General features: G+C 41.1%; 1 protein-coding gene across 2 annotated transcripts in view; it reads left to right on the top strand.

Moving 5' to 3' along the window:
* The window catches only part of LOC106567659 (opioid-binding protein/cell adhesion molecule), a 474,446-nt gene that overhangs the window by 308,418 nt on the left and 138,938 nt on the right, over positions 1–27,090 (top strand). The gene's annotated exons all lie outside the window — the stretch shown is intronic.

Genomic DNA, 27,090 nt, shown 5'->3' with positions numbered 1-27,090 from the left:
CTAATGGACACATGCTCAAACTCACACAGTTTTGATAGACTTAAAGGGGCAATCTGTAGTTGCTACATACCTTTTTGGACTTATAAATTATATATATTAATGTAAAGATGTAATTGAATCATATGTAGTAGAAAGCAATGGGTTAGAAGAAGCCTACATAACTAACCCAGAAAATAAAATGTATCATATATGGCCAGCTATGTAAGCTTTAACATTGATTTATCCTTCAGTTGATGTCGTTCAATTGGTAACATACACTTTTGTATTCTTCTAATGCCTCTTAAAGGGAAAGTAATCTTAAAGTAACTGAATGTAATCAGATTACGTTACTGAGTTTAGGTAATCCAAAAGTTCGGTTACTGATTACAATTTTGAACAGGTAATGTTCAAATGAAATGAGAGTTTGACTGTGTGATAATAGGTTGCTTCTTGTGTAAATATTTTCTGTCTGGATTGTAATGATTTGTATGTATTGTAACAAATTACATTTCGAAAGTGACCTACCCAATCCTGCTAATAAGTAACTATGCTAGCAACTAATGAATAATTAAGCTAGCAACTAGTGGGTGCATATAGAGCCAAATCCTAATTAAGGAGTCGGCCCATAGTGAAGTAGCAGGTTTGAATCCTGACCGACAGTACCAGTCAAAAGTTTGGACACACGTACTCAGTCAAGGGTTTTTCTTTATTTTTACTATTTTCTAGATTGTAGAATAATAGTGAAGACTTCAGAACTATGAAAGAATGAAAGAAAGAATCTAAAATATATTTTGATTTGTTTGACACTTTTTTGGTCAGTACATGATTCCGTATGTGTTACGGAATCATGTACTGACCAAAAAAGTGTCAAACAAATCAAAATATATTTTAGATTCTTCAAAAGTAGCCAGCCTTTGCCTTGATGACAGCTTTGCACACTCTTGGCATTCTCTCAACCAGCTTCATGAGGAATGCTTTTCCAACGGTCTTGAAGAAGTTCCCACATATGCTGAGCACTTGTTGGCTGCTTTTCCTTCACTCTGCAGTACAACTCATCCCAAACCCTCTCAATTGTGTTGAGGTGGTGTGATTTTGGAGGCCAGGTCATCTGTTGCAGCATTCCATCACTCTCCTTCTTGGTCAAATAGCCCGTACACAGCCTGGATGGGTGTTTTCAGTCATTGTCCTGTGAAAAACAAATTATTGTCCCACTAAGCGCAAACCAGATGGGATGGCTTATCACAGCAGAATGCTGTGCTAGCCATGTGATTAAGTGTACCTTCAATTGTAAATAAATCACTGAAAGTGTCACCAGCAAAGCACCCCCACACCTCCTTCTCCATGCTTCACGGTGGGAACCACACATGCGGAGATCATTCATTCACCTACTCTGCGTCTCACAAAACCACAGCGGTTGGAACCAAAAATCTCAAATTTAGACTCAAACGAAAGGACAGTTTTCCAGCAGTCTAATGTCTATTGCTAATGTATCTTGGCCGAAGCAAGTCTCTTCTTCTTATTGGTGTCCTTTGGTAGTGGTTTCTTTGCAGCAGTCCGATCATGAAAGCCTGTGTCACGTTGTATAAATGATCAGAGGCAGGCAGAGGAATACATACTAATGGGTTTTAATCCTCCACCCAAAAGTACAACGTGCCATGAAAAGGCACAGGGACAAAGCCCAAAACAAACACGTATACAAAAACACAGGGATGTAACCCAAACAAAAGAGTGAGGTTAATTCTCTAATAAATACATGGGACGAGACCCGCAATACACTACACGGGGCGAGACCCATAATAACAAATGCACAACAATACACGGGACGAGACCCGTAATAACAAGTACACAATACACGCAGCACGAAAGCTGAAACAACAAAGCACAGGTACTCACAAGACCAACGAACATGGGAACAATAACCAACAAAACAATGGTGAACAGAGGGCACATATATACAATTACTAATCAGGGGGAATGGGACCCAGGTGTGCGTAATGAAACAGTTCAGTGACGCCTAGAGGCCAGTGATATAGACATCCGAAAGCTGGTGCACAGAATGAGCAGTAGTACAGGGGGAATCCGTGACAGCCTGATTCACACAGTCTCCTATGAACAGTTGATGTTCAGATGTGTCTGTTACTTGAACTCTGTGAAGCATTTATTTGGGCTGCAATTTCTGAGGCTGGTAACTCTAATGAACTTATCCTCTGCAGCTGAGGTAACTCTGGGTCTTTCCTGTGGCGGTCTTCATGAGAGCTGTCACGCTGGTATGAAGAGATGTGGGAGACAGGCGCAGGAATGCGTAATAGGGTTCTTTATTCAGCCCAAATTACGGCGTGCCATGTAAAGTCACGGGGACGAAGACCAAACAAACACGTAACAAAAACACAGGGTTGAAACCCAAACAAAAGAGCGAGGAGTACCTTGAATAAATAACACACGCGCACGATGATTAACACATGGGACGAGACCCGTAATCATCTGCGCACTCCACAAGGGCATGAAAGCCAAAACACACAGCACAGGTACTCACACGCACCAACAGACATTTTAAACATAATGAACAGCCCCATGGTGAACAAAGGGAACATATATACAAATACAATCAGTGGGAATAGGGGCCAGGTGTGCGCAATGAAAGTTCCAGAGGGATCCATGACAAGAGCCAGTTTCATCATAGTGCTTGATGGTTTTTGCGACTGCACTTGAAGAAACTTTAAAAGTTCTTGACATTTTTCGTATTGACTGTCTTAAAGTAATAATGGACTGTTGTTTCTCTTTGGTTATTTGAGCTGTTCTTGCCGTAATATGGACTTGGTCTGTTGTACCACCCCTACCTTGTCACAACACAACTGATTGGCTCAACCGCATTAAGAAATGAACTTTTAACAAGGCACACCTGTTAAATGAAATGCATTCCAGGTGACTCCCTCATGAAGCTGGTTGAGAGAATGCCTAGAGTGTGCAAAGTTGTCATCAAGTGAAAGGGTGGCTACTTCGAAGAATCTCAAATATAAAATATATTTTGATGTGTTTAACACTTTTTTGGTTACTATATGATTTCATATGGGTTATTTCATAGTTTTGATGTCTTCAGTATTATTCTACAATGTAGAAAATAGTACAAATAAAGAAAACCCCTTGAATGAGTAGGTGTGTCCAAACTTTTGACTGGTATTGTATATAAACATTATAACATATATAAACATTTCTTTTACTTCTTTGACCAGCACTTTAACATAAACAGGTAATAGTGAGCCAACGTGATACAATAGACACAAAGCCTCACAAAGCTTCATAGCTAGCCTAGATTTACAAGATAATGCCAACCCTTTTCTGTTGTTGACAGCTCTAGAGGGAACTAGGATTAGAGTGCCATTTTCACATTTCAAGAAAAGCCAATAATTCTGTGAAAAGAGGGTATTGAAGTTTTGATGGTTTTCTTGCTTCACTTCTCAATTTCCTCAATCAACTGTATTCCCTACAGACAGCCCACCAGTGGAGCACATATCTAATATTTTCTGTTGGTCTAGTCTTGGTCGGGACTTGACAAATGGCACTGTCATTATCCTCAGTGTCATGTGTTCACTCTCCAAATAAAGGGCACTCCATCATTCATCCTTGAGAAAGAGAGATCTGTAATAAAATCACAACATTCTGTTTAATTTCAACTTTATATTTTATTATTAAAGAAAATACAGTATAGTGGATATAATAATCCTAGTTCTGTCATAGTACTTAAAGGAAGGTATACCTTTAAAACAAAGTGTAAAAAAAATGAAATAATTGTTTTGCTACTCTGATTTCAGAGTCCACAAGCCAGTGAAAGCATTTTCCCTTAAATAGTAATGCATGGTTTGAGCACCCTTAAACTAAAATGGATGTTTAATATTGCAACAGTGCACCATTGTCTAGCGTTGTCTTGTGTTTGGTAATGGAAAACAGAGCTGATCTCTATTCCCTAAACTATGGCGTAACGCTATAAAATGTTATACTTTGATAATATTTAAAAGGTCTGAAGAGAGAATGAATTTCACCTGACACATACCAATTAGGCCTTGTACAAACAGCTTTTAGACAGGCATCTTCAGCTTTAAAATACTATTATCAAGCCCTGGAATAAATGCCTGTTACTATTTCTCGATTTTTAAAATGTTTTTTCTTTTCATGTGCAAATTCACTGTCCTAATAGAGCAAGTACTCACAAGGCACAACCAAACTGGGAATCAAAACTGATGTGACAATAATCTGTCTTTTACACTACATGACCAAAAGTGTGTGTACACCAGCTCGTCGAACATCTCATTCCAAACTCATGGGAGGTGGTCCCCCTTTGCTGCTTTAACAGCCTCCAATCTTCTGAGAAGGCTTTCCGCTGCGGGGACTTGCTTCCATTCAACCACAAGAGCATTAGTGAGGTCGGGCACTAACGTTGGGCGATTAGGCCTGGCTCGCAGTCGGTGTTCCAATTCATCCCAAAGGTGTTCGATGGGGTTGAGGTCAGGGCTCTGTGCAGACCAGTCAAGTTCTTCCACACCAATCTCAACAAACCATTTCTGCATGGACCTCGCTTTGTGCACAGTGGCATCATCATGCTGAAACAGGAAAGGGCCTTCCCCAAACTGTTGTCACAAAGTTGGAAGCACAGAGTCGTCTATAATGTCATTGTATGCTGTAGCGTTAAGGTTTCCCTTCACTGGAACTAAGAGCCTAACCGGCATACATATGCAGCGCGTGAGTTTCATGTTTGGGGAAGATCATTTTCACCATAAAAATACACCTTTATAATAAAAGCATTACATGCATAATCACATTTGTGGACACTTTTGAGAATGGTGTTTTCCTGCTAATGGAACATTTGTGCTTATAGCCTACTGCCGAGCGTGCATTGCTGTGCTTATAATGTGAAGAAATAGCCACGTAATTTATCAACATTTTAAGCTAAACGTTCTCATCTGTTACATCAGACAAACTGACTTGTTGGAAAGGTGGCATCCTATGACGGTGCCACGTTGAAAGTCACTGAGCTCTTCAGTAAGGCCATTCTACTGCCAATGTTTGTCTATGGAGATTGCATGCATGTGTGCTTGATTTTATACACCTGTCAGCAACGGGTGTGGTTGATATCGCCAAATCCACTAATTTTAAAGGGTGTCCACATACTTTTGTATATATAGTATACATTGTTAACCACTAAGATAGTATGTTAGAATGGACATAAGGATTAACCAGAAACTATTTTAGTTTTTATTTGGCAAGAACAAAGCTCTGATTTCTTAGTGGTAGGTAAAGCAACAGAAACATTGACTCTGAGACCTGAGATGGTTGAACATTTTGAAAAACAGCTTTGCTGCATGTGCATTAATTCCAGGTTTTGAGTTTTCTTGAAATTTGAGTTTTTCTTGAAAGGCTCTTATTATAGTTATAGTGAATAAATAATTGATCAGCTTTCAATATCATACTGCAATCTCAGTGACCCTCTGAATCACAAAACTATATTTTTGTTGTGATAGTCCCCACAATACAGAATAGATTTGAGTTAAATACCAGTCACGTTAAACTCAGATGAACGCAGATTAATCAATTCAACAAACAAAGTGATTGTTCTCTAAATAACAAATGCAGATTGTTGTGTGCAGTTGATTACTAACTTCACAGGTGGCAAAACACTATGAAAAGCCAGATGGGGACAAGGTGTGTGTGTTGAAATTAATGGCAGAAGTGAGGTGAGACCTGGCAGAAGATCTTTCATTGCTGACCCACAAGAGACGTACTCGGTGCAGCAGTGTTATGACAAGATAGGCCCTCTGGTACAACAACATACATCTTTTGCTTTATTATGTGAGTGTGTGATATAATAAGGTGGATGCTTATATTGGTCAAATTTTGGATTTTTTCTTTGTTGCATGTCACAACTCCCCTAGAGTCACGCTCAGAGAGTGGGGTGACAGTCAGAGTCTGCCATTATCAACAGTAACCCTGGAGAAATTAGTGTTAAGTGTCTTGCTCAAGGGTGCATCAACAGATTTGTCACCTCACGGATTCGACTAGCGACCTTTTGATTACTGGCCCAACACTCTAACTGCTAGGCTACCTGCCGCCCCTATGAGTCCATGTGTTCATTTGTGTGTGTGTGCATGTGTTCATTTGTGTGTGTGTGCATGTGTGTAATGTGGATGTGTGCGTGGGTCAAGCACTCTGAATGCTTAGCTGGAATACTTTCATTTAGCTTATGGCACTGTGCCTAAACATAGTATCCCACTCTTGTTAGTCTAATAATGCACATTGTGTTGACAATGACACAACATATTCACTTGACCACTAAAATCAACAATTCAGACAAGCCGAACACAGGGAGTTCAGAGCGAATCACAGGTACGTTCTTTAATTACAGTTCAAACTAATGCCCAAATCAGGCTCACAATGACAGGGCTGCTAATTAGTAGCTCGGACATTACATCCTTCATTTACATTTTTAATTTACAACAGAATTGAAGGCTCTCGTTAGCGAACTCCTCTTTAATTTAACCTGATTGTGCTTTGTCATTACTTTTTGTAACTATGTTATCAGATTGTCATCCCGTCCCATGATCCTTTGGGGCTCAGAAGCTTTCTCTCATGTAGCCGTGAAATCCTTCTTCTGTTCTTGTTTCCTCTATTCCTCGCAAAGCTTATTGCAAGAGGAGGTCCCAGGGAGTGACCTTGGATCCTTTCCTCCAATGCCTTTTTGAGAGGAGACGAGGTAACAAGAATGGAGGAAGCAAGGATTTGACAGCTAGTAACAGGTAGTGGCGAGATCATTTATATGTATCTCCTATCTGAGGGCGCCCAACAAAGTTGCTACCGTACATTGTAGCCAATGTAATGATGGTCATCAATCCACCTAGCAACTAGAGCCGGGCTATCATTTATCTCTTGGCTGGGGCCCTGGGAGCAGCCCGGGCTACTGACAATGATCTGCAATCACTAAATGTCCTCTGCTGCGATTTGGTGACCTATCCATATCTTAGAGCTGTAGTCCACAGATAAATAATAAGCTAGCTACTAGTATACAACATTTTATGCTTAAAGCTTTCTCCAAAGTCGGGTTCTGGTTATGACATGATTAATAATTTAAGGGACAGTCATTGTACTGGAGTGAAAACAATAGCTGTACAAGGCTATATAGTGAAAGAGGATCTGAGGCTCTGGAAGATGTTATTTGTCTGACTGTGTCTTTTTTTCTTGTAGCCAATGGAGATCTTTCTAATGCATCCTGTTCCTAATGTTACCATATTTCCAGCTGTCAGTATCAATGTCCTTCAGATACATATCAATAGGATGATACTGGTGTTATGTTTTACATTGGGTTTCACATATGTTGTTGCTATGAATCAATATCCCATAAAAAATACTTATACTACTAACACCATGTACAGTACAAGGCATTTTCCGTTTTTATCAACCAAATATGTTTGCTTGCACCCTTACATGTTATGCTGCTGCTGTGCCAGGTTGATTCTGTATTTTATGTTCTATCTATTCAAGATGTCTCCAAATTGGATCTGCATTTGGCCATTAATAATGTTCAACAATTTAGATTTCCCAGTAGTGCTATTAACCCACTGAAGCATGCTGGAGTCAATCAGTTTGGAAAGTTTAAACTGCAAGGCACTCCGCAACCTGATAAAAAAGCGACACAAGGGAAATGAAAATGTGAGGACATAGAAATCAGTCTGAACATTTTGCGAAAATAGGTTTATACTGTCTATTAGAAAGCAAATGAACACAAATTGATGCCGCTGTCACTACTAGTCTGCGTTTCAATCCGGATAGAATGATATTGTTGGAGTGAGAGTCAAATAGAATTACAGCTTGCAATTCCAGAGTAAACTACATTGAAGAGTAATATGACTTCATCAGATACTAAAACCATGTAACATAATGAAATGTAAATGGCCAGTTTGACAGGTCTATTTACACTACAGCGTTGTTTTACCATTAGAGTTCTATTGCCATTGGGGTTCTATTTAGGTCATCTAAAGATTTAGGTGATTGCACACAACCAATTTGAATAGTATTTGCTTGTAAATGCAAACTATGATATACTTTTTTTAACAATTGCTTCTACTATTGTAGCTGGCAACTCAAGACCACATACTGAACTGGCTAATGCTTAAGGGTGGCAATTTAGGCAATTTAATTATGTTGAATTAATGAGTTGGCATGCCAAAAAACTGTACATTTAAATATCCTGGTTCATAGAATGTTAATTCTCAATATTTATAAATATTTCTCTCCGTGCAGTTCTCCCAAGGAGGAACAAAGTACATGAATATGTTATTATATTTCATTCAACGCACTAAACCATGATGGGAATCCCATGGTGCATTGCTCAGTTGAAGTGAAATGTTCTCTCCTGCATAACTTACTGGGTTTTGCTGTTTAATGCATAACCTATTAATCAAGCTAAATACTGTATGGTGTCTAATATAACCTATATGATTATTAGATGAAGGGAAGAATTAAGGATGATTTTTATATAGTGTAAATAAGGCATCTGTCTGTTGAATGGTAATAAGAAATCTTGAGTGGAATTCTAGTAATTCTTCTATTGAATCTCTCTCCACTCGAGTGTCTGACACTTCGTTAGCTCAGGGTGTATGATGTCAATGTGGCCTCACCATTAGAGGCCAAGGCAAAAGCCCAGTCCACACAGTAACAGTCAATAATGAGAATGTTGCTCGTTGCGGAAAACGGGCCGTCTGGTCTCTGCAAACACCCTTGAAGCACAGACATCACTCCCCAACATTTTATCAACTCGTTATTCCCTGGTATTTATCGCCTTTCAATGACCTTCCAGAACGAATGATTTTGTGGGCCGCTTAATCAACAGTGTTTGTCCGGTTGGGCTTCTATGGCGGTGGGTAAACTCTGTATATCTCTCAGCCCAGATTCCTAAATGAAGAATTGAGGACACATCATAAGTAACACTTATCATCGAGGCACACATGAAGGTATGCTCGAGTGCACCACCATATTTTTGATGGCGGCCAGAATTGATAGGCCCAGAAAAAACCTGCTGGATGTCCGCTCCAGTTAAATGGATTTATGGTGTAAGAGCTCATACTATAATCATTAGGGAAGGATGGAGAGGCAGCAACACTGGATGGCTTACAGACATGACTGTCTTCACTGCAGCAGTCGAAACACAATCCCAAAATGACATAGTTATTTTGGAAACGAGGGGGTGTGAGCTGAAGGAAGTGGAGGGAAAAAAGGAGGAATCATATTTTTGTGTCATTCCATTTGAATTCAATCACTTTTTTGACCCTTTTGATTTGAACAAAACTTTCTACACATATTTGACCATGGTAGAAGTGGTCAGAAAATGACCTGAATGCCACAACATTCAGAAGATAGAGGTGCTCAAAGTTGACCCATTTTGCATACCCAACCACACCATGAGACATCCAAGTGTTCATCATTGGAAAAGATTAACAGTTGAGTATGATGCCATTTAAAAGCTTACAAACAGGGTTGTCAAACTATTTTGTGAACTATTTACACTTTAATGTAGTTGTCCTTATGCATGCATTCATAAAGCCTTTATAACACCTATATAACACAACATTTGTCATGATATATTGTAAGTAGTTTAAAATAATTATGAGTCACGGCATGAGATGTTATAAAACCGGTTATAATGGGTGTTAAAAATGACTGTTCATCCTGTTGTCATATGCTCTGTAAACTGTTAATAACAACTACTATCACACAGTCTACATGATAATTTATGTCATATGTTATTACATGCTGCATAGGAGTCTACATACTAGATGTTATAACATGGTGTTTTGTAATTTACCAACCTTTATGTCACACTATTACATTGAATGGAATGATGGGCGTCATAACCATGTCATATGCCCTAATATAGTGTGCACAGCCACCTTAAGTAAAGTGACAATAATTTGAGGTGTTATAAAGCAGTTATGAATGTGCATATATGACACGAGGATGCGTTGAGAGTATCACAAAACTTTACTATTCAAATGATCTCCAAGAAACATGGGCAAATTTTGAAACAAAATGGACAACAAAATCAACGTTGCTGGGGAACAACAGGATTTGTGACAGCTGTGAAAAAGATGTGCAGGCTACAGTAACAATGACAGCTATATTATAAATTGTGATAAAATGAGGTAGATAAAATGAGGTAGTTGATGTTGCAAATGCAACATTTTGTTGGCCCACTGATGGCTAGCTAGCTATCTAGCTGGCAACTGCTAGTGCTAGCTACCTAGTTAGCAGTGTGCTAGCGCTAGTTACATTATACAGTTGAAGTCGGAAGTTTACATACAGTTAGGTTGGAGTCATTAAAACTCATTTTTCAACCACTCCACAAATGTCTTGTTAACAAACTATAGTTTTGGCAAGTCGGTTAGGACATCTACTTTGTGCATGACACAAGTAATTTTTCCAACAATTGTTACAGACAGATTGTTTCACTTATAATTCACTGTATCACAATTCCAGTAGGTCAGAAGTTTACATACACTGAGTTGACTGTGCCTTTAAACAGCTTAGAAAATTCCAGAAAATGATGTCATGGCTTTAGAAGCTTCTGATAGGCTAATTGGCATGATTGGACAAGTGCACTTCACAAAATAGATGGTAACATGAGGAAGGAAAATTATGTGGATATATTAAAGAAACATCTCAAGTCATCAGTCAGGAAGTTAAAGCTTGGTCGCAAATGGGTCTTCCAAATGGACAATGACCCCAAGCATACTTCCAAAACTGTGGCAAAATGGCTTAATGACAACAAAGTCAAGGTATTGGAGTTGCCATCACAAAGCGCTTACCTCAATCCTATAGAAAATGTGTGGTCAGAACTGAAAAAGTGTGTGCGAGCAAGGAGGCCTACAAACCTGACTCAGTTACACCTGCTCTGTCAGAAGGAATGGGCCAAAATGCACCCAACTTATTGTGGGAAGCTTGTGGAAGGCTACCTGAAATGTTTGACCCAAGTTAAACAATTTAAAGGCAATGCTACCAAATACTAATTGAGTGTATGTAAACTTCTGACCCACTGGGAATGTGATGAAAGAAATCAAAGCAGAAATAAATCATTCTCTCTACTATTATTCTGACATTTCACATTCTTAAATTAAAATAAAGTGGTTATCCTAACTGACCTAAAACAGGGAATTTTTACTAGGATTAAATGTCAAGAATTGTGAAAAACTGAAATTAAATGTATTTGGCTAACATGTATGTAAACTTACGACTTCAACTGTACAGTCATGGACAAAAGTTTTGAGAATGACACAAATATTAATTTTCACAAAGTCTGCTGCCTCAGTTTGAATGATGGCAATTTGCATATACTCCAGAATGTTATGAAGAGTGATAAGAGGAATTGCAATTAATTGCAAAGTCCCTCTTTGTCATGCAAATGAACTGAATCCCCCAAAAGCATTTCCACTGCATTTCAGCCCTGCCACAAAAGGACTAGCTGACATCATATCAGTGATTCTCTCGTTAACACAGGTGTGAGTGTTGACGAGGACAAGGCTGGAGATCACTCTGTCATTCTGATTGAGTTCGAATAACAGACTGGAAGCTTCAAAAGGAGGGTCGTGCTTGGAATCGTTGTTCTTCCTCTGTCAACCATGGTTACCTGCAAGGAAACACATGCCGTCATCATTGCATTGAACAAAAAGGGCTTCACAGGCAAGGATATTGCTGCCAATAAGATTGCACCTAAATCAACCATTTATCGGATCATCAAGAATTTTAAGGAGAGAGGTTCAATTGTTGTGAAGAAGGCTTCAGGGCGCCCAAGAAAGTCCAGCAAGTGCCAGGACCGTCTCCTAAAGTTGATTCAGCTGCGGGATCGGGGCACCACCACTACAGAGCTTGCTCAGGAATGGCAGCAGGCAGGTGTGAGTGCATCTGCATGCACAGTGAGGCGAAGACTTTTGGAGGATGGTCTGGTGTCAAGAAGGGCAGCAAGGAAGCCAATTCTTTCCAGGAAAAACTTCAGGGACAGACTGATATTCTGCAAAAGGTACAGGGATTGGACTGCTGAGGACTGGGGTAAAGTCATTTTCTCTGATGAATCCCCTTTCCGGTTGTTTGGGGCATCTGGAAAAAAGCTTGTCCGGAGAAGACAAGGTGAGCGCTTACCATCAGTCTTGTGTCATGCCGACAGTAAAGCATCCTGAGACCATTCATGTGTGGGGTTGCTTCTCAGCCAACGGAGTGGGCTCACTCACAATTTTGCCTAAGAACACAGCCATGAATAAAGAATGGTACCAACACATCCTCCGAGAGCAACTTCTCCCAACCATCCAGGAACAGTTTGGTGACGAACAATGCCTTTTCCAGCATGATGGAGCACCTTGCCATAAGGCAAAAGTGATAACTAAGTGACTCGGGGAACAAAACATCGATATTTTGGGTCCATGGCCAGGAAACTTCCCAGACCTTAATCCCATTGAGAAATGAGGTCAATCCTCAAAAGGCGGGTGGACAAACAAAACCCCACAAATTCTGACAAGCTCCAAGCATTGATTATGCAAGAATGGGCTGCCATCAGTCAGGATTTGGCCCAGAAGTTAATTGACAGCATGCCAGGGCGGATTGCAGAGGTCTTGAAAAAGAAGGGTCAACACTGCAAATATTGACTCTTTGCATCAACTTCATGTAATTGTCAATAAAAGCCTATTGACACTTATGAAATGCTTGTAATTATACTTCAGTATTCCATAGTAACATATTTGTGCCACAACTCTATATACAAAGTATGAGGACACCCCTTCAAATGACTTGATTCGGCTATTTCAGCCACACCCATTGCTGACAGGTGTATGAAATCGAGCACACAGCCATGCAATCTCCATAGACAAACATTGGCACTAGAATGCCTTTACTGTAGAGCTCATTGACTTTCAACGTGGCACCGTAATACAATGCCACCTTTCCAACAAGTCAGTTTGTGAAATGTCTGCCCTGCTAGAGCTGTATCCCGGTCAACTGTAAGTGCTTTCATTGCGAAGTGGAAACATCTAGGAGCAAAAACGGCACAGCCATGAAGTGGTAGGCCACACAAGCTGACAGAACGGGACTGCCGAGTGCTGAAGCAGGTAGTGCGTAAAAATTGTCCTCAGTTGCAACACTCACTACCAAGTTCAAAACTACCTCTTGAAGCAACATCTGCACAAGAACTGATCGTCGGTAGCTTCATGAAATGGGTTTCCATGGCCAAGCTGGAGTGGTGTAAAGCTTGCCGCCATTGAACTCTGGAGCAGTGGAAATGCGTTCTCTGGTGTGATGAATCACCTTTCACCATCTGGCAGTCTGACGTACAAATCTGGGATTGGCGGATAGCAGGAGATTGCTACCATAGTGCCAACTGTAAAGTTTGGTGGAAGAGGAATAATGGTCCTTAGTTCCAGTGAAGGGAATTCTTGACGCTACAGCATACAATGACGTTCTAGACGATTCAGTGCTTCCAACTTTTCTGTTTCTACGCTTTCCTGTTTCAGCATGATAATACCCTCATGCACAAAGCGAGGTCCATACATAAATGGTTTGTCGAGATTGGTGTGAGCAACAGTATATATTGTTTGCCTGGAACTGAGGATTTGTGTAGTTGCATTTGATAAGAAATGGATTCATTTACATGTCATATAGCCAACACATTCAAGGTTGGGATTCAATCTGATCGCACAATGTTGACAATGCACTTTTAAAGGGATAGTTGGAGATTTTGGCAATGAAGCCCTTTATTTACTTCCCCAGAGTCTGATGTTCCCATTTGTATGTCTCTGTGTCCAGCAGAGGTTGGAAAGTGAAATTATTTCCCAATCGTTTCTTTCATTTTTTTGGTTCCATTCCACTGTTCTGACCAGCAAAATAAATTCCTGAACCTTTTCCAACCAGAAAAAGTAACCAGAACCAGAAAAGGTTTATGTTGTTACTTTTAACCTGTTTTGGGGAGAGAGCGGTTGGGGAGAGAGCAAGAGAGAGTTTAGGAGAATGCTTGAAGCGCTGGGCATCTTGTTATGACGTGCATTATCTAAATTAGCTCCACAGAATTATACCTAGGAGGAGCAGGTTCTATGGAGGAACTTTGAATGTCCTTTGAGCTAGAGAAACCTGATAACTAGGCCTATAGTATCCTTAACTGGCATTGGAAAATGTTATCCATACTTCTCTAGCTAATTAAAAATCTCTCTCCTGATCTTCTGAATCACAGTTGTAATGTCAGTACAGTAACCTACAGTATGCTTCAGAGGGGGGAGTGGCAGGTAGCCTAAACACGCACACACACTGGCAAAGATTTTCAGCTTGCAGGCAGACACTGGAATACATTTCTGAGTGACAGAGTGAGGGCTTTACATGAGTGCTTTGTTGCATTTTTTGCCTGGAATGTAAAATAACGTTATTAACCGGTTCCCATGCTTTTAAAATAATGGTTCTGTTTTCCGGATCAGTATGGATCACTTTTGTTTCAGGTTTCGTGTTCTTTTTCGTTTTTTGGTTCTGTTCCCTGAACTGCTTCCAACCCCTGGTGTCCAATATGAAGGATGTTAGCGTTAATAACTAGCATTAGAGCAATGACTGGAAGTCTACAGAAACAGCTAGCATTATTATTATTATTGTTATTATTTTTAGTAGTTACAGTTACAGTCTTGTCTCATCGCTGCAACTCCCTTACAGACTCGGGAGAAGATAAGGTTGAGAGCCATGCGTCCTCCGAAACACGACCCTGCCAAGCTGCACGGCTTCTTGACACACTGCTCACTTAACCCGGAAGCCAGCCGCAACAAATGTGTCGGAGGAAACACTGTCTAACTGACGACCGAAGTCAGCTTGTAGGCACCCAGCCCACCACAAGGAGTCGCTAGAGCACAATGAGACAAGGAAATCCCGGCCGGCCAAACCCTCCCCTAACGATGCTGAGCCAATTGTGCGTCACCTCATGGGTCTCCCGGTCACGGATGTCTGTGACACAGCCTGGCAACGAACCCGAGGCTGTAGTGACACTTCCGCACTGCAATGCAGTGCCTTAGATCGCTGCGCCACTCAGGAAGCCAGAACAGCTAGCAATAAATTACCTGTAAAAGTCAATCATGCTGCAATGCGCAATCAGATTGAATCCCAGCACAAATCAAAATTTGCCGTCAACAATTAGCCACGAAACGTCCATAGATATACTTGCCACGATTATTAACAATATTATGGTCATTCTGATTTAAAGACACACTATGGAAGTTTAGATGCTAATTGTTCATGTCAAATGTGTACTTGATTGTTGGATATATGCCATATATATGAATACATTTCTTATTTCATAAAACGACAAACACTTTCAGTTTCATGCAAGCATTGTATGCTTTTGCTCCTGAGTGTGGGGAGGTGTGCCCCTTTACGTTTCATGTTACATAATATACGCCATACAGCCAGCATTCATATACAGTATATGGAAGTTTAAGGAAGTTTAGTCATGTTTACATCAAACTTTGACTTGAATGTTGGCTGTATGACAAATATGTGGGAAGGTGTGCCCCTTTCTGTCCAATGACATCATTGCTGGACATGTTTTATGCAAGTCAAAATTTGGTCACACTTCAGAATAAGGAACACATTTTAGGTACTATGTCCTTATTAGTCCCATATTGAGACAGCTTATTAAGAGTCTGTTTCTTGTGTAACTTGAATGAATTAACAATTAATACGTATTTTATATGGTTAACAATGAAGTTATTAATGATTGAGCAGTAATATGACTTACAGTATAATGTTTTTATATGAAAATACTTAATTAAGGCCTAATACATGACTAATAACATAGAATAAATACCTTATTAGCTACTTATATACACACTACTAAGTAGTGGCTAATATGTGTACCTTAAAATAGTGTTACTGTGTTGTCTTGTCAAGTTGCTGGTATTATAATTTGTCCTTAAAAAAATGACATAATATGAATGGTAAAGTTATGTGATATTCACAACTCATCCTGTGGTATAAACACATTCATTAATGTAAAATTACTTAAGGTGTCAATACACACTCTATGAGGGCATATGACATGGTTATGACACCCATCATTTCATTCAATGTGTTAATGTGACACAGAGGTTAGTAAATTACATAACACCCTGTTATAACATCTGTATGTAGACTGTATGTAGACTGTATGTACTAACATATGACACAAGTTGTCATGCAGGATATATGATAGCAGTTGTTATTAACAGTTGACATTGGAGCATATGACAACAGGATGAACAGTCATTTTTAATAGTCATTATAACTGGTTTTATAACATGTCATGACGTGACTGATAACTATTGAAACCTACTTATGATGCTTATGACAAATGTTATAATGTGTTATATAGCTGTTTAACGTCAATTATCTAAAACGTGTAAACTGATATTTTATGTTGTGCCCGCCATCGGTTGAGACACAACATGCATTGGAATACAGGGTTGGTGTCATTTTGGAGCTGATAAATGTACTAAAATGGGAATTAAATTAACATTTCAACTTTTAAATGGTACCACAAAGATGGTTGGAGGTCCACACATCGGAGAATTTTGACTTGAATGTGAATATTTTTTATTATGTCAGCCTTCCATAGGAAACTTGTTGCAATCATATAGTAAATATAGATAATAGAATAGACATTCCCATTTAAGTTGACATTCAACGTGGGTGGACCGGTGGCCATCTTAATTGGAAGTTACAATTTCAATTCATTTAAAATTTAAATGGTGTACCAGCTAAATTGCAGAGATCTGAAGGGATAGGTCCATTCTATGAATCTCAATGATTGAAATGACAACCACCCTGTATTCAAGACCATGCTGTGTCTCAAACGATAGCGGGCACTACACAAACACCCCAGATCATGTAAATTAGGGTCTGAGCTACAACATATGTGAAAATGAAAAATAAATCGGTGTTTACACGTTTTAAGATAATCGACGTTAAAGGTTCTAAAATTACAATTTTTATTAAAAAATATATATATTAACACAACATGTAAAGTGTTGGTTTCATGAGCTGAAATTAAAGAGCCCAGAGATTTTCCATATGCACAAAAAGCTTATTTCTCTCAAATGTTGTGAAGAATTTTTTTTCTTTTCCTGTTAAGAAGGATTTCTCCATTACCAAGATAATCCATCCACCTGACACATGTGGCATATCAAGAAGCTGATTAAACAGCATGATCATTACACAGGTGCATCTTGTGCTGGGGACAATAAAAGGCCACTCTAAAATGTGCATTTTTGCCACACAACACAATGACACAGATGTTTCAAGTTTTAAGGGAGCATGCAATTGGCATACTGACTGCAGGAATGTCCACCAGAGCTGTTGCCAGAGAATTTATAAATAAAGTAATAATAATAATAAAGCTCTTTTCTGGGGAAAAACTAATTCTGATTGGCTGGGCCTGACTCCCCAGTGGGTGGGCCTTCCTCCCAAGTGGGTGCCCTGTGCCCTCCCAGGCTCACCCATGGTTGCCCCATTTTAAATTATATCAAACTCAAACGTTAATCTTTGCGGGTGATGAAGGCATGGATGTTTCATGGTATCATGGGGTATGCAAAATGGGTGAACTTTGAGCACCTCTATCTCCGGAATGTTTGGGAAATTAGGTTAAAAAAAAGTCACTTTCTGACCACTTCTACCGTTGGGAAATATGTATGGAAAGTTTTGTTCAGATCAAAATGGCTGCGGTCAAAAAGTGATTGAAATCAAATGGAATGACCCTTTTGATTGTGAATGCAGTCATTGCCAAGCAACGTCAAAGTGTCTGAGATCATTGAGAGCGGTTTAATCTTGTGGTTGTCATTGGTTCCAATCACCTTGCCTACACTTCTGCTGCACATTAGCACTCATGGTTAATTAGATGTTTCTTTAGAGAATGTCCTGTGAAAAAAATGTACTCACTTGCTGTGTTGTTGTCAAAGTATTTCAAATTTTTAAAGAGGGCTTTTGTCTGTATTGCTGCAGAATCCTTATTTTGCCTTCTTACTGTAGTTTATCAGAAACACAATTTGTGTAGGCATTGTACTATTTGAACTATACTGGAGTCACAAGGTCTGATTTATATATTTTTTTCAATGTTAAATGCCCATATAATACTTCCAACCTTGGGTCATTTGTTGCATTTCAAACATTCTGTACACTCTTCACATCTCCATGTTTTACTCTGTTAACTTCACTAGGGTAGGGGGCAGCATTCGGAATTTTGGATGAAAAGCGTGCCCAAAGTAAACTGCCTGCTACTCAGGCCCAGAAGCTAGGATATGCATATAATTGGTAGATTTGGATAGAAAACACTCAAAAGTTTCCAGAACTGTTATGGCAGGCGAAAACCTGAGGAAAATCCATCCAGGAAGTACTATTATTTTGAAAGGCTGTTTTTCCATTGAAAGCCTATCCACCATACAAAGACTTAGGACCCAGTTCACGATCTCTATGGCTTCTTCTACATGTGGCCAGTCTTTAGGCATTGTTTCAGGCCTTTACTCTGAAAAATGAGGGAGATACAGCACTTTCAATGAGTGGACAGTGGAAATTTCCAGACATGAGTCCTGCGCACGATTGGGAGCGCACCTTTCTTGTTTCGTCTTTTCTATTGATGAAGCTTTTGTCCGGATGAAATATTGTTGATTGTTTATGACAAAAACAACCTGAGGATTGATTTTAAACATCGTTTGACATGTTTCTACGAACTTTTATTGTACTTTTTAGATTTTTCGTCTGTCTGTTGTGACCGCGCTTTGTTCCATTGGATTGCTGAACATAACGCACCAACAAAACGGAGGTTTTTGGATATAAACATGGACTTTATTGAACAAAACAAACATTTATTGAGTAAATGAGAGTCTTGTGAGTGCAAACATATGAAGATCATCAAAGGTAAGTGATTAATTGTATCACTATTTATGACTTGTGTAACTCCTCTACTTGGCTTGTTACTGTTTGTAATGATTTGTCTGCTGGGCGCTGTTCTCAGATAATCACATGGTTTGCTTTCGCCGTAAATCCTTTTTGAAATCTGACACCGTGGTTGGATTAACAAGAAGTTTATCTTTAAACCATGTATAACACTTGTATGTTTCATGAATTTTTATAATGAGTATTTCTGTAGCGTCCCACACCCCCTAGTGAGGTTAACTGTCATAGGCGTCGTAAGGGACAGACGAAGGCACAGCGGGTAAAGTGCTCATCTTCCTTCTTTTTATTAAGAGAGAACACTCAAACAAAATAAACGAACGACAAAACAGTTCCGTAAGGCATACCGGCTATTCAGAAAACAACTACTCACAAACCCAAATGAAAAATGGGCTGCCTAAGTATGGCTTCCAATCAGAGACAACGAAAGACACCTGCCTCTGATTGGAAACCATACTCGGCCACACATAGAAAACGAACATAGAAAATGAAAACTAGAACAAATCCCCTCTAAATAAACCAACCCCAAAACACACAAAAACAACACCCCCTGCCACCCCCTGACCATACTACAATGACAAATGACCCCTTTACTGATCAGGACGTGACATTAACACCCATTTAATCCTCTCTTGGAATGTTGATTGAATGGGGTGAACACAGAGAACACAGTGAAACTGACAGTTTTTGCTGTAAGCGGTTCACGTTGACACCCACCATTGTACTGCGAAGCGAAAACCTTGACACAGGGTTACAAGCGGCTCTGACAGCTATCATATATTCCCTATCATTAATTGTGATATTACAGTAAGATGCCTTGAGAATGTGTACACATCCAACACTGCTGAACTTGCTCTTGAATAAATGAATACCCAATAAATAATTTATCATAATTTCATGCCTTGTTTTTTGAAGGAAGAGCAATTTGCAATGAGTATACAAAATATTAAGAATACCTGGTCTTTCCAGGTGAATCTAGGTGAATCCATCTATGATCCCTTATTGATGTCACTTGTTAAATCCACTTCAATCATTGTAGATGAAGAGGATATTTTTAAGCCTTGAGACATGGATTGTTTGTGTGCCATTCAAACGTCAAATTTCGAAGTTGCTCCAAACCTAAAATGTGAAAGTGTTTTTGACACCCTGGGTTACTTCTCCCCCCTGCTCAGCGTCATCCTTTAATAATTCTGAATGCCTTAGTTAAGAGTTAAGGTTTGGGATAGGGTATCACTACCACTGGGATTCAACACGTGACCCTCGGTAGGACTATGCTGAGCAGGAAGAGTAAGCCCGCGACCCTCAGAAGGACGATGCTGAGCAGGAGGAGCAACCCAGGGTGTCAAAATCACTTCGGAATGTGACTTTCGGATCAACTTGAAAATTGTCCATTTGGAGAAATGTGCATAAACAACAGAATCTGAAGTGAAATTGGTAAAACTCTGAAATCTTGGCCCACTTACATGCATTCAAAAGCAGACCTATCAAATAGCTTTTAATGAATAATCATATCAATGGATTTAATCATTGAATTAATGGCTGCAGCAACAGTCACTGTTGCTGCATAACAAATTAGGCCTAATTAGACAAAACAATCAATGAAGTTGTTCAAACGACTAAGTCGTTCGGACGAGATATTATTCCAAGAGTCAAAGCAATTTTTTTGTTGTTGTCTCAGATCTACAGTATAGCTGATTGTTTTGGGTATGCGCAAACTCAACATTTCATTTCATGTTTAAAGTGGTCATGTAGTGATGTAGCTGATTTGAAAATGAATTGCGACGTTATTTAGATTAACAATAAACGTGAAGTCTCTCAGTCAAAAAATTGAATGACTTGAGTGGCTATACATTAGTATTTCAATTACAAGAAGAGGAAATGTTGTATTCTGATGAAACTAATCGTGGTTCTGACTGAAGGCCTGTATACTCAGTAGCTCACCAGGACCAACGTTGGAGATCTCTGCTCTGTACATATTCAACTTAATAAGCACTTACTGACAGTTTCATTCACTGCAACATGGAACAAACCTTTACAGCAAGGGTAGTAGCAACTAGTTTAAGAGAAACGGGAGGATGGTACTGTTGTCTCTGCCCGTCTACTCGGACTTCTTTAACTTCATTTACATTACATTTACATTTTAGTCATTTAGCAGACGCTCTTATCCAGAGCGACTTACAAATTGGTGCATTCACCTATAATATCCAGTGGAACAACCACTTTACAATAGTGCATCTAAATCTTTTAAGGGGGGGGTTAGAAGGATTACTTTATCCTATCCCAGGTATTCCTTGAAGAGGTGGGGTTTCAGGTGTCTCCGGAAGGTGGTGATTGACTCCGCTGTCCTGGCGTCGTGAGGGAGCTTGTTCCACCATTGGGGTGCCAGAGCAGCGAACAGTTTTGACTGGGCTGAGCGGGAACTGTGCTTCCTCAGAGGTAGGGAGGCGAGCAGGCCAGAGGTGGATGAACGGAGTGCCCTTGTTTGGGTGTAGGGCCTGATCAGAGCCTGAAGGTACGGAGGTGCCGTTCCCCTCACAGCTCCGTAGGCAAGCACCATGGTCTTGTAGCGGATGCGAGCTTCGACTGGAAGCCAGTGGAGAGAGCGGAGGAGCGGGGTGACGTGAGAGAACTTGGGAAGGTTGAACACCAGACGGGCTGCGGCGTTCTGGATGAGTTGTAGGGGTTTAATGGCACAGGCAGGGAGCCCAGCCAACAGCGAGTTGCAATAATCCAGACGGGAGATGACAAGTGCCTGGATTAGGACCTGCGCCGCTTCCTGTGTGAGGCAGGGTCGTACTCTGCGAATGTTGTAGAGCATGAACCTACAGGATCGGGTCACCGCCTTGATGTTGGTGGAGAACGACAGGGTGTTGTCCAGGGTCACGCCAAGGCTCTTAGCACTCTGGGAGGAGGACACAAGGGAGTTGTCAACCGTGATGGCGAGATCATGGAACGGGCAGTCCTTCCCCGGGAGGAAGAGCAGCTCCGTCTTGCCGAGGTTCAGCTTGAGGTGGTGATCCGTCATCCACACTGATATGTCTGCCAGACATGCAGAGATGCGATTCGCCACCTGGTTGTCAGAAGGGGGAAAGGAGAAGATTAATTGTGCGTCATCTGCATAGCAATGATATGAGAGACCATGTGAGGATATGACAGAGCCAAGTGACTTGGTGTATAGCGAGAATAGGAGTGGGCCAAGAACAGAGCCCTGGGGGACACCAGTGGTGAGAGCACGTGGTGCGGAGACAGATTCTCGCCACGCCACCTGGTAGGAGCGACCTGTCAGGTAGGACGCAATCCAAGCGTGCGCGGTGCCGGAGATGCCCAGCTCGGAGAGGGTGGAGAGGAGGATCTGATGGTTCACGGTATCAAAGGCAGCAGATAGGTCTAGAAGGATGAGAGCAGAGGAGAGAGAGTTAGCTTTAGCAGTGCGGAGAGCCTCCGTGACACAGAGAAGAGCAGTCTCAGTTGAATGCCCAGTCTTGAAACCTGACTGATTAGGATCAAGAAGGTCATTCTGAGAGAGATAGCAAGAGAGCTGGCCAAGGACGGCGCGTTCAAGAGTTTTGGAGAGAAAGGAAAGAAGGGATACTGGTCTGTAGTTATTGACATCGGAGGGATCGAGTGTAGGTTTTTTCAGAAGGGGTGCAACTCTCGCTCTCTTGAAGACGGAAGGGACGTAGCCAGCGGTCAAGGATGCGTTGATGAGCGAGGTGAGGTAGGGGAGAAGGTCTCCGGAAATGGTCTGGAGAAGAGAGGAGGGGATAGGGTCAAGTGGGCAGGTTGTTGGGCGGCCGGCCGTCACAAGACGCGAGATTTCATCTGGAGAGAGAGGGGAGAAAGAGGTCAAAGCACAGGGTAGGGCAGTGTGAGCAGGACCAGCAGTGTCGTTTGACTTAGCAACGAGGATCGGATGTCGTCAACCTTCTTTTCAAAATGGTTGACGAAGTCATCCGCAGAGAGGGAGGAGGGGGGGAGGGGGAGGAGGATTCAGGAGGGAGGAGAAGGTAGCAAAGAGCTTCCTAGGGTTAGAGGCAGATGCTTGGAGTTTAGAGTGGTAGAAAGTGGCTTTAGCAGCAGAGACAGAAGAGGAAAATGTAGAGAGGAGGGAGTGAAAGGATGCCAGGTCCGCAGGGGAGGCGAGTTTTCCTCCATTTCCGCTCGGCTGCCCGGAGCCCTGTTCTGTGAGCTCGCAGTGAGTCGTCGAGCCACGGAGCAGGAGGGGAGGACCGAGCCGGCCTGGAGGATAGGGGACAGAGGAAATCAAAGGATGCAGAGAGGGAGGAGAGGAGGGTTGAGGAGGCAGAATCAGGAGATAGGTTGGAGAAGGTTTGAGCAGGGGGAAGAGATGATAGGATGGAAGAGGAGAGAGTAGCGGGAGAGAGAGAGCGAAGGTTGGGACGGCGCAATACCATCCGAGTAGGGGGAGAGTGAGAAGTGTTGGATGAGAGCGAGAGGGAAAAGGATACAAGGTAGTGGTCGGAGACTTGGAGGGGAGTTGCAATGAGATTAGTGGAAGAACAGCATCTAGTAAAGATGAGGTCAAGCGTATTGCCTGCCTTGTGAGTAGGGGGGAAGGTGAGAGGGTGAGGTCGAAAGAGGAGCGGAGTGGAAAGAAGGAGGCAGAGAGGAATGAGTCGAAGGTAGACGTGGGGAGGTTAAAGTCACCCAGAACTGTGAGAGGTGAGCCATCCTCAGGAAAGGAACTTATCAAGGCGTCAAGCTCATTGATGAACTCTCCAAGGGAACCTGGAGGGCGATAAATGATAAGGATGTTAAGCTTGAAAGGGCTGGTAACTGTGACAGCATGGAATTGAAATGAGGAGATAGACAGATGGGTCAGGGGAGAAAGAGAGAATGTCCACTTGGGAGAGATGAGGATTCCAGTGCCACCACCCCGCTGGCTCGATGCTCTAGGGGTATGCGAGAACACGTAGTCAGACGAGGAGAGAGCAGTAGGAGTAGCAGTGTTATCTGTGGTGATCCATGTTTCCGTCAGCGCCAGGAAGTCTAGGGACTAGAGGGTAGCATAGGCTGAGATGAACTCAGCCTTGTTGGCCGCAGACCGGCAGTTCCAGCGGCTGCCGGAGACCTGGAACTCCACGTGGGTCGTGCGCGCTGGGACCACCAGGTTAGAGTGGCAGCGGCCACGCGGTGTGGAGCGTTTGTATGGCCTGTGCAGAGGAGAGAGAACAGGGATAGGCAGACACATAGTAGACAAGCTACAGAAGAGGCTACGCTGATGCAAGTGAGATTGGAGTGACAAGTGGACTACACGTCTCGAATGTTCAGGAAGTTAAGCTTACGTTGCAAAAATGTTATTGACTAAAATGATACAGTACTGCTGGCTGGTGGAGTAGGCTAGCTAGCAGTAGCTGCGTTGTTGACTTTGAACGTGTAGCTGGCTAGGTAACCTCGGTAGTTTCAGTACTACACCTTGTCATGATACAAAGCAACTTTGTAGCTAGCTAGCTAACATAACACTAATCAAGACGTTCCTTGTAGTGTATTTAGTTTCAACAATGCTGCTCGTCGGTAATAGTTGGCTAGGTTAGGAAAAATGGCGTCGCGGGGGACGGAAATAGCTGGCTAGCTAACCTCGATGGCTGGCTAGCTAACAATTATCAATTAACAATTATCAAGCTATGACAAAGACAACTAGGTAGCTAACTAGGTAACACTTCATGAAATAAACTTGAACATTGATTACAACAAAGATGACTTAGTAACTGCATGCCAACAGAGTAGCAGTTGACTAATGAATCTAGTGGGAATTGCTGATGGTCTACAATCTACAGATCATAATGGGAATCCATAGTCAGTTATTTATCCTGTCAGATAAATAAATGCATAACCAATTTTTCAGAACAAATATGATATGATGAGAGATTGCAAAGTGAACGAAGAGTCACTGCATTAAAACAATCCGATAAGGCTGTATTTCTGGACAGAGCAAAGGTTGTTGGCCTTTTGTCAGTAGATACTGTATAACTTTTGTTATACTGCTGAATATTGTTATTTTGCTTTTCTTTAGGTAATACTTCAATCACACACATTAACCTTTAGCCTTAGATTTGCATTGCAAGTTTGTACAGAAGTACAGTTGCCCAATAGTTTTGATCTCTGTCTGCAAATACTGTTAGATACACCACTGTAGCTGTATTCCCATCCTTCCCTTTCTTGCTCTCCTCTCTCCCTGTTTAGTATGCATGTCACGATCGTCGTAAGAACTGGACCAAGGCGCAGCATACGTAGCGTTCCACATCTTTATTATGAAGTGAAACTTCAGCAAATACAAAACAATAAACGAATGAATGAAACGTGAAGCGCTCACAGGCAACTACACAAAAACAAGATCCCACAAAACACAGTGGGGAAATGGCTGCCTAAATGTGATCCCCAATCAGAGACAATGATAAACAGCTGCCTCTGATTGGGAACCATACCAGGCCAACATAGAACTAGAACAACCGAGATTACCCACCCTAGTCACACCCCGACCTAACCAACATAGAGAATTAAAGGCTCTCTTTGGTCAGGGCGTGACAATGCAGTGGAAGTGGAAATGGTATTATGAGCATTATGATATTCCTCCACTGAAGTTCATTGAAGGTTAGGCATGGAGGTTATGATCCAATAATCTGTCCTGAATTTAAATCACGTTGTTTGTTATGCTTCTCTCTTTTTCAAATACATGGTTCGACTGGAATTTTCCACAGGGCCTGTCAACCGGAGAATACTAAGGATATACAAATCGGACTTGGCGTAGGTTCCCAGTATAAATGGGAATTTTGCACAGGTGCTGACATTTAAAGCAATGTACCATGGTAATTGTGACAGAATTTGTTTGTAAAATGCTAAGCATATGTTTTGTTTCCATAGAATGCATGAATCACTTCTAATTAAGCCTCATGTATGTAATTTGGTGTTAAGTGTGAATAAAATTAATTTATGAGCAAACATTTACCACCAATCAATGGACACATGCGCAAGTATAGTTAAACTATAGGGTATAAACTCACTGAAAAGGACAATCTGCGACTGGTATATCCATTTCTAACTCATTGATTCTTGAAGAATGTTACTAATAAATACCTCATGAGCTTAGTTCAACTGTTGTACCCCATCAGATCCCAAAACATAATCTTGTTTTACTCAATTGTTAGTCCAGGGCTTGTCTGGACTAACAGTGGAGTGCTGCATCAGATGACCTCCACAATCAGATTACCTCCACAATCACCTGAACTCAACCCAATTGAGATGGTTTGGGATGAGTTGGACCACAGAGTGAAGGAAAAGCAGCCAACAAGTGCTCAGCATTTGTGTGAACTCCTTCAAGACTGTTGAAAAAGCATTCCAGGTGAAGCTGGTTAAGAGAATGCCAAGAGTGTGAAAAGCTGTCATCAAGGCAAAAGGTGGCTACTTTGAAGAATCTCAAATATAAAATATATTTTGATTTGTTTCACACTTTTTTCCTTACTACATGATTCCATATGTGTTATTTCATTGTTTGATGTCTTCACTATTATTCTACAATATAGATAATAGTAAAAATGATTCCACATCAACCCTATTATGTAACTACTAAATTATTAACACAGTTATTACTAAGATGGTTGCATAGTAATAGGGGCAACTTAATGTAAAGTGTTACCCCCCAGACTCCTAGGAAATAGCGGTGAATAGGTTCTGGAGTGGAACTTTGTGGGAGGTCTGTAAGTGGGTTTTGAACTTCTCAATTCAACACTCTTACACTCTTACACACTTACCTCTGCCACAATTAGAGGTTATGAGAAGCTATATTAAAGGAAACTTTTTGAACACACTTCTGCAATCCCCCTTCAATGCAAAACCTCAAGGAATATGTTATCATGCAACACGCATCTACTGTCAATGAGTATTCCAGCCCAGATTAACAGAGAAACAATCTTCGACTGTGTACAGTACTTGTATTGGTGTGCCAATCTCCAGAGATAAAAGTATATTGTGGATGTATAGCATCGTTGAGAGCTATCCTCTCTATTAAGTCAGTTCTTTTATCAAGGTCCTGGTGACCTGATTCAAATACTCAAGGGCATGCTATTGGTCTGAAACAAAAGCATGTGCATCATGTGGGTCCCCAGCAACAGTGTTGAAGAA

The sequence above is a fragment of the Salmo salar genome, chromosome ssa13, assembly GCF_905237065.1.
Source record: "Salmo salar chromosome ssa13, Ssal_v3.1, whole genome shotgun sequence".
Classification (NCBI taxonomy): Eukaryota; Metazoa; Chordata; class Actinopteri; order Salmoniformes; family Salmonidae; genus Salmo; species Salmo salar.
This window is presented reverse-complemented; position numbering and strand designations above follow the sequence as displayed.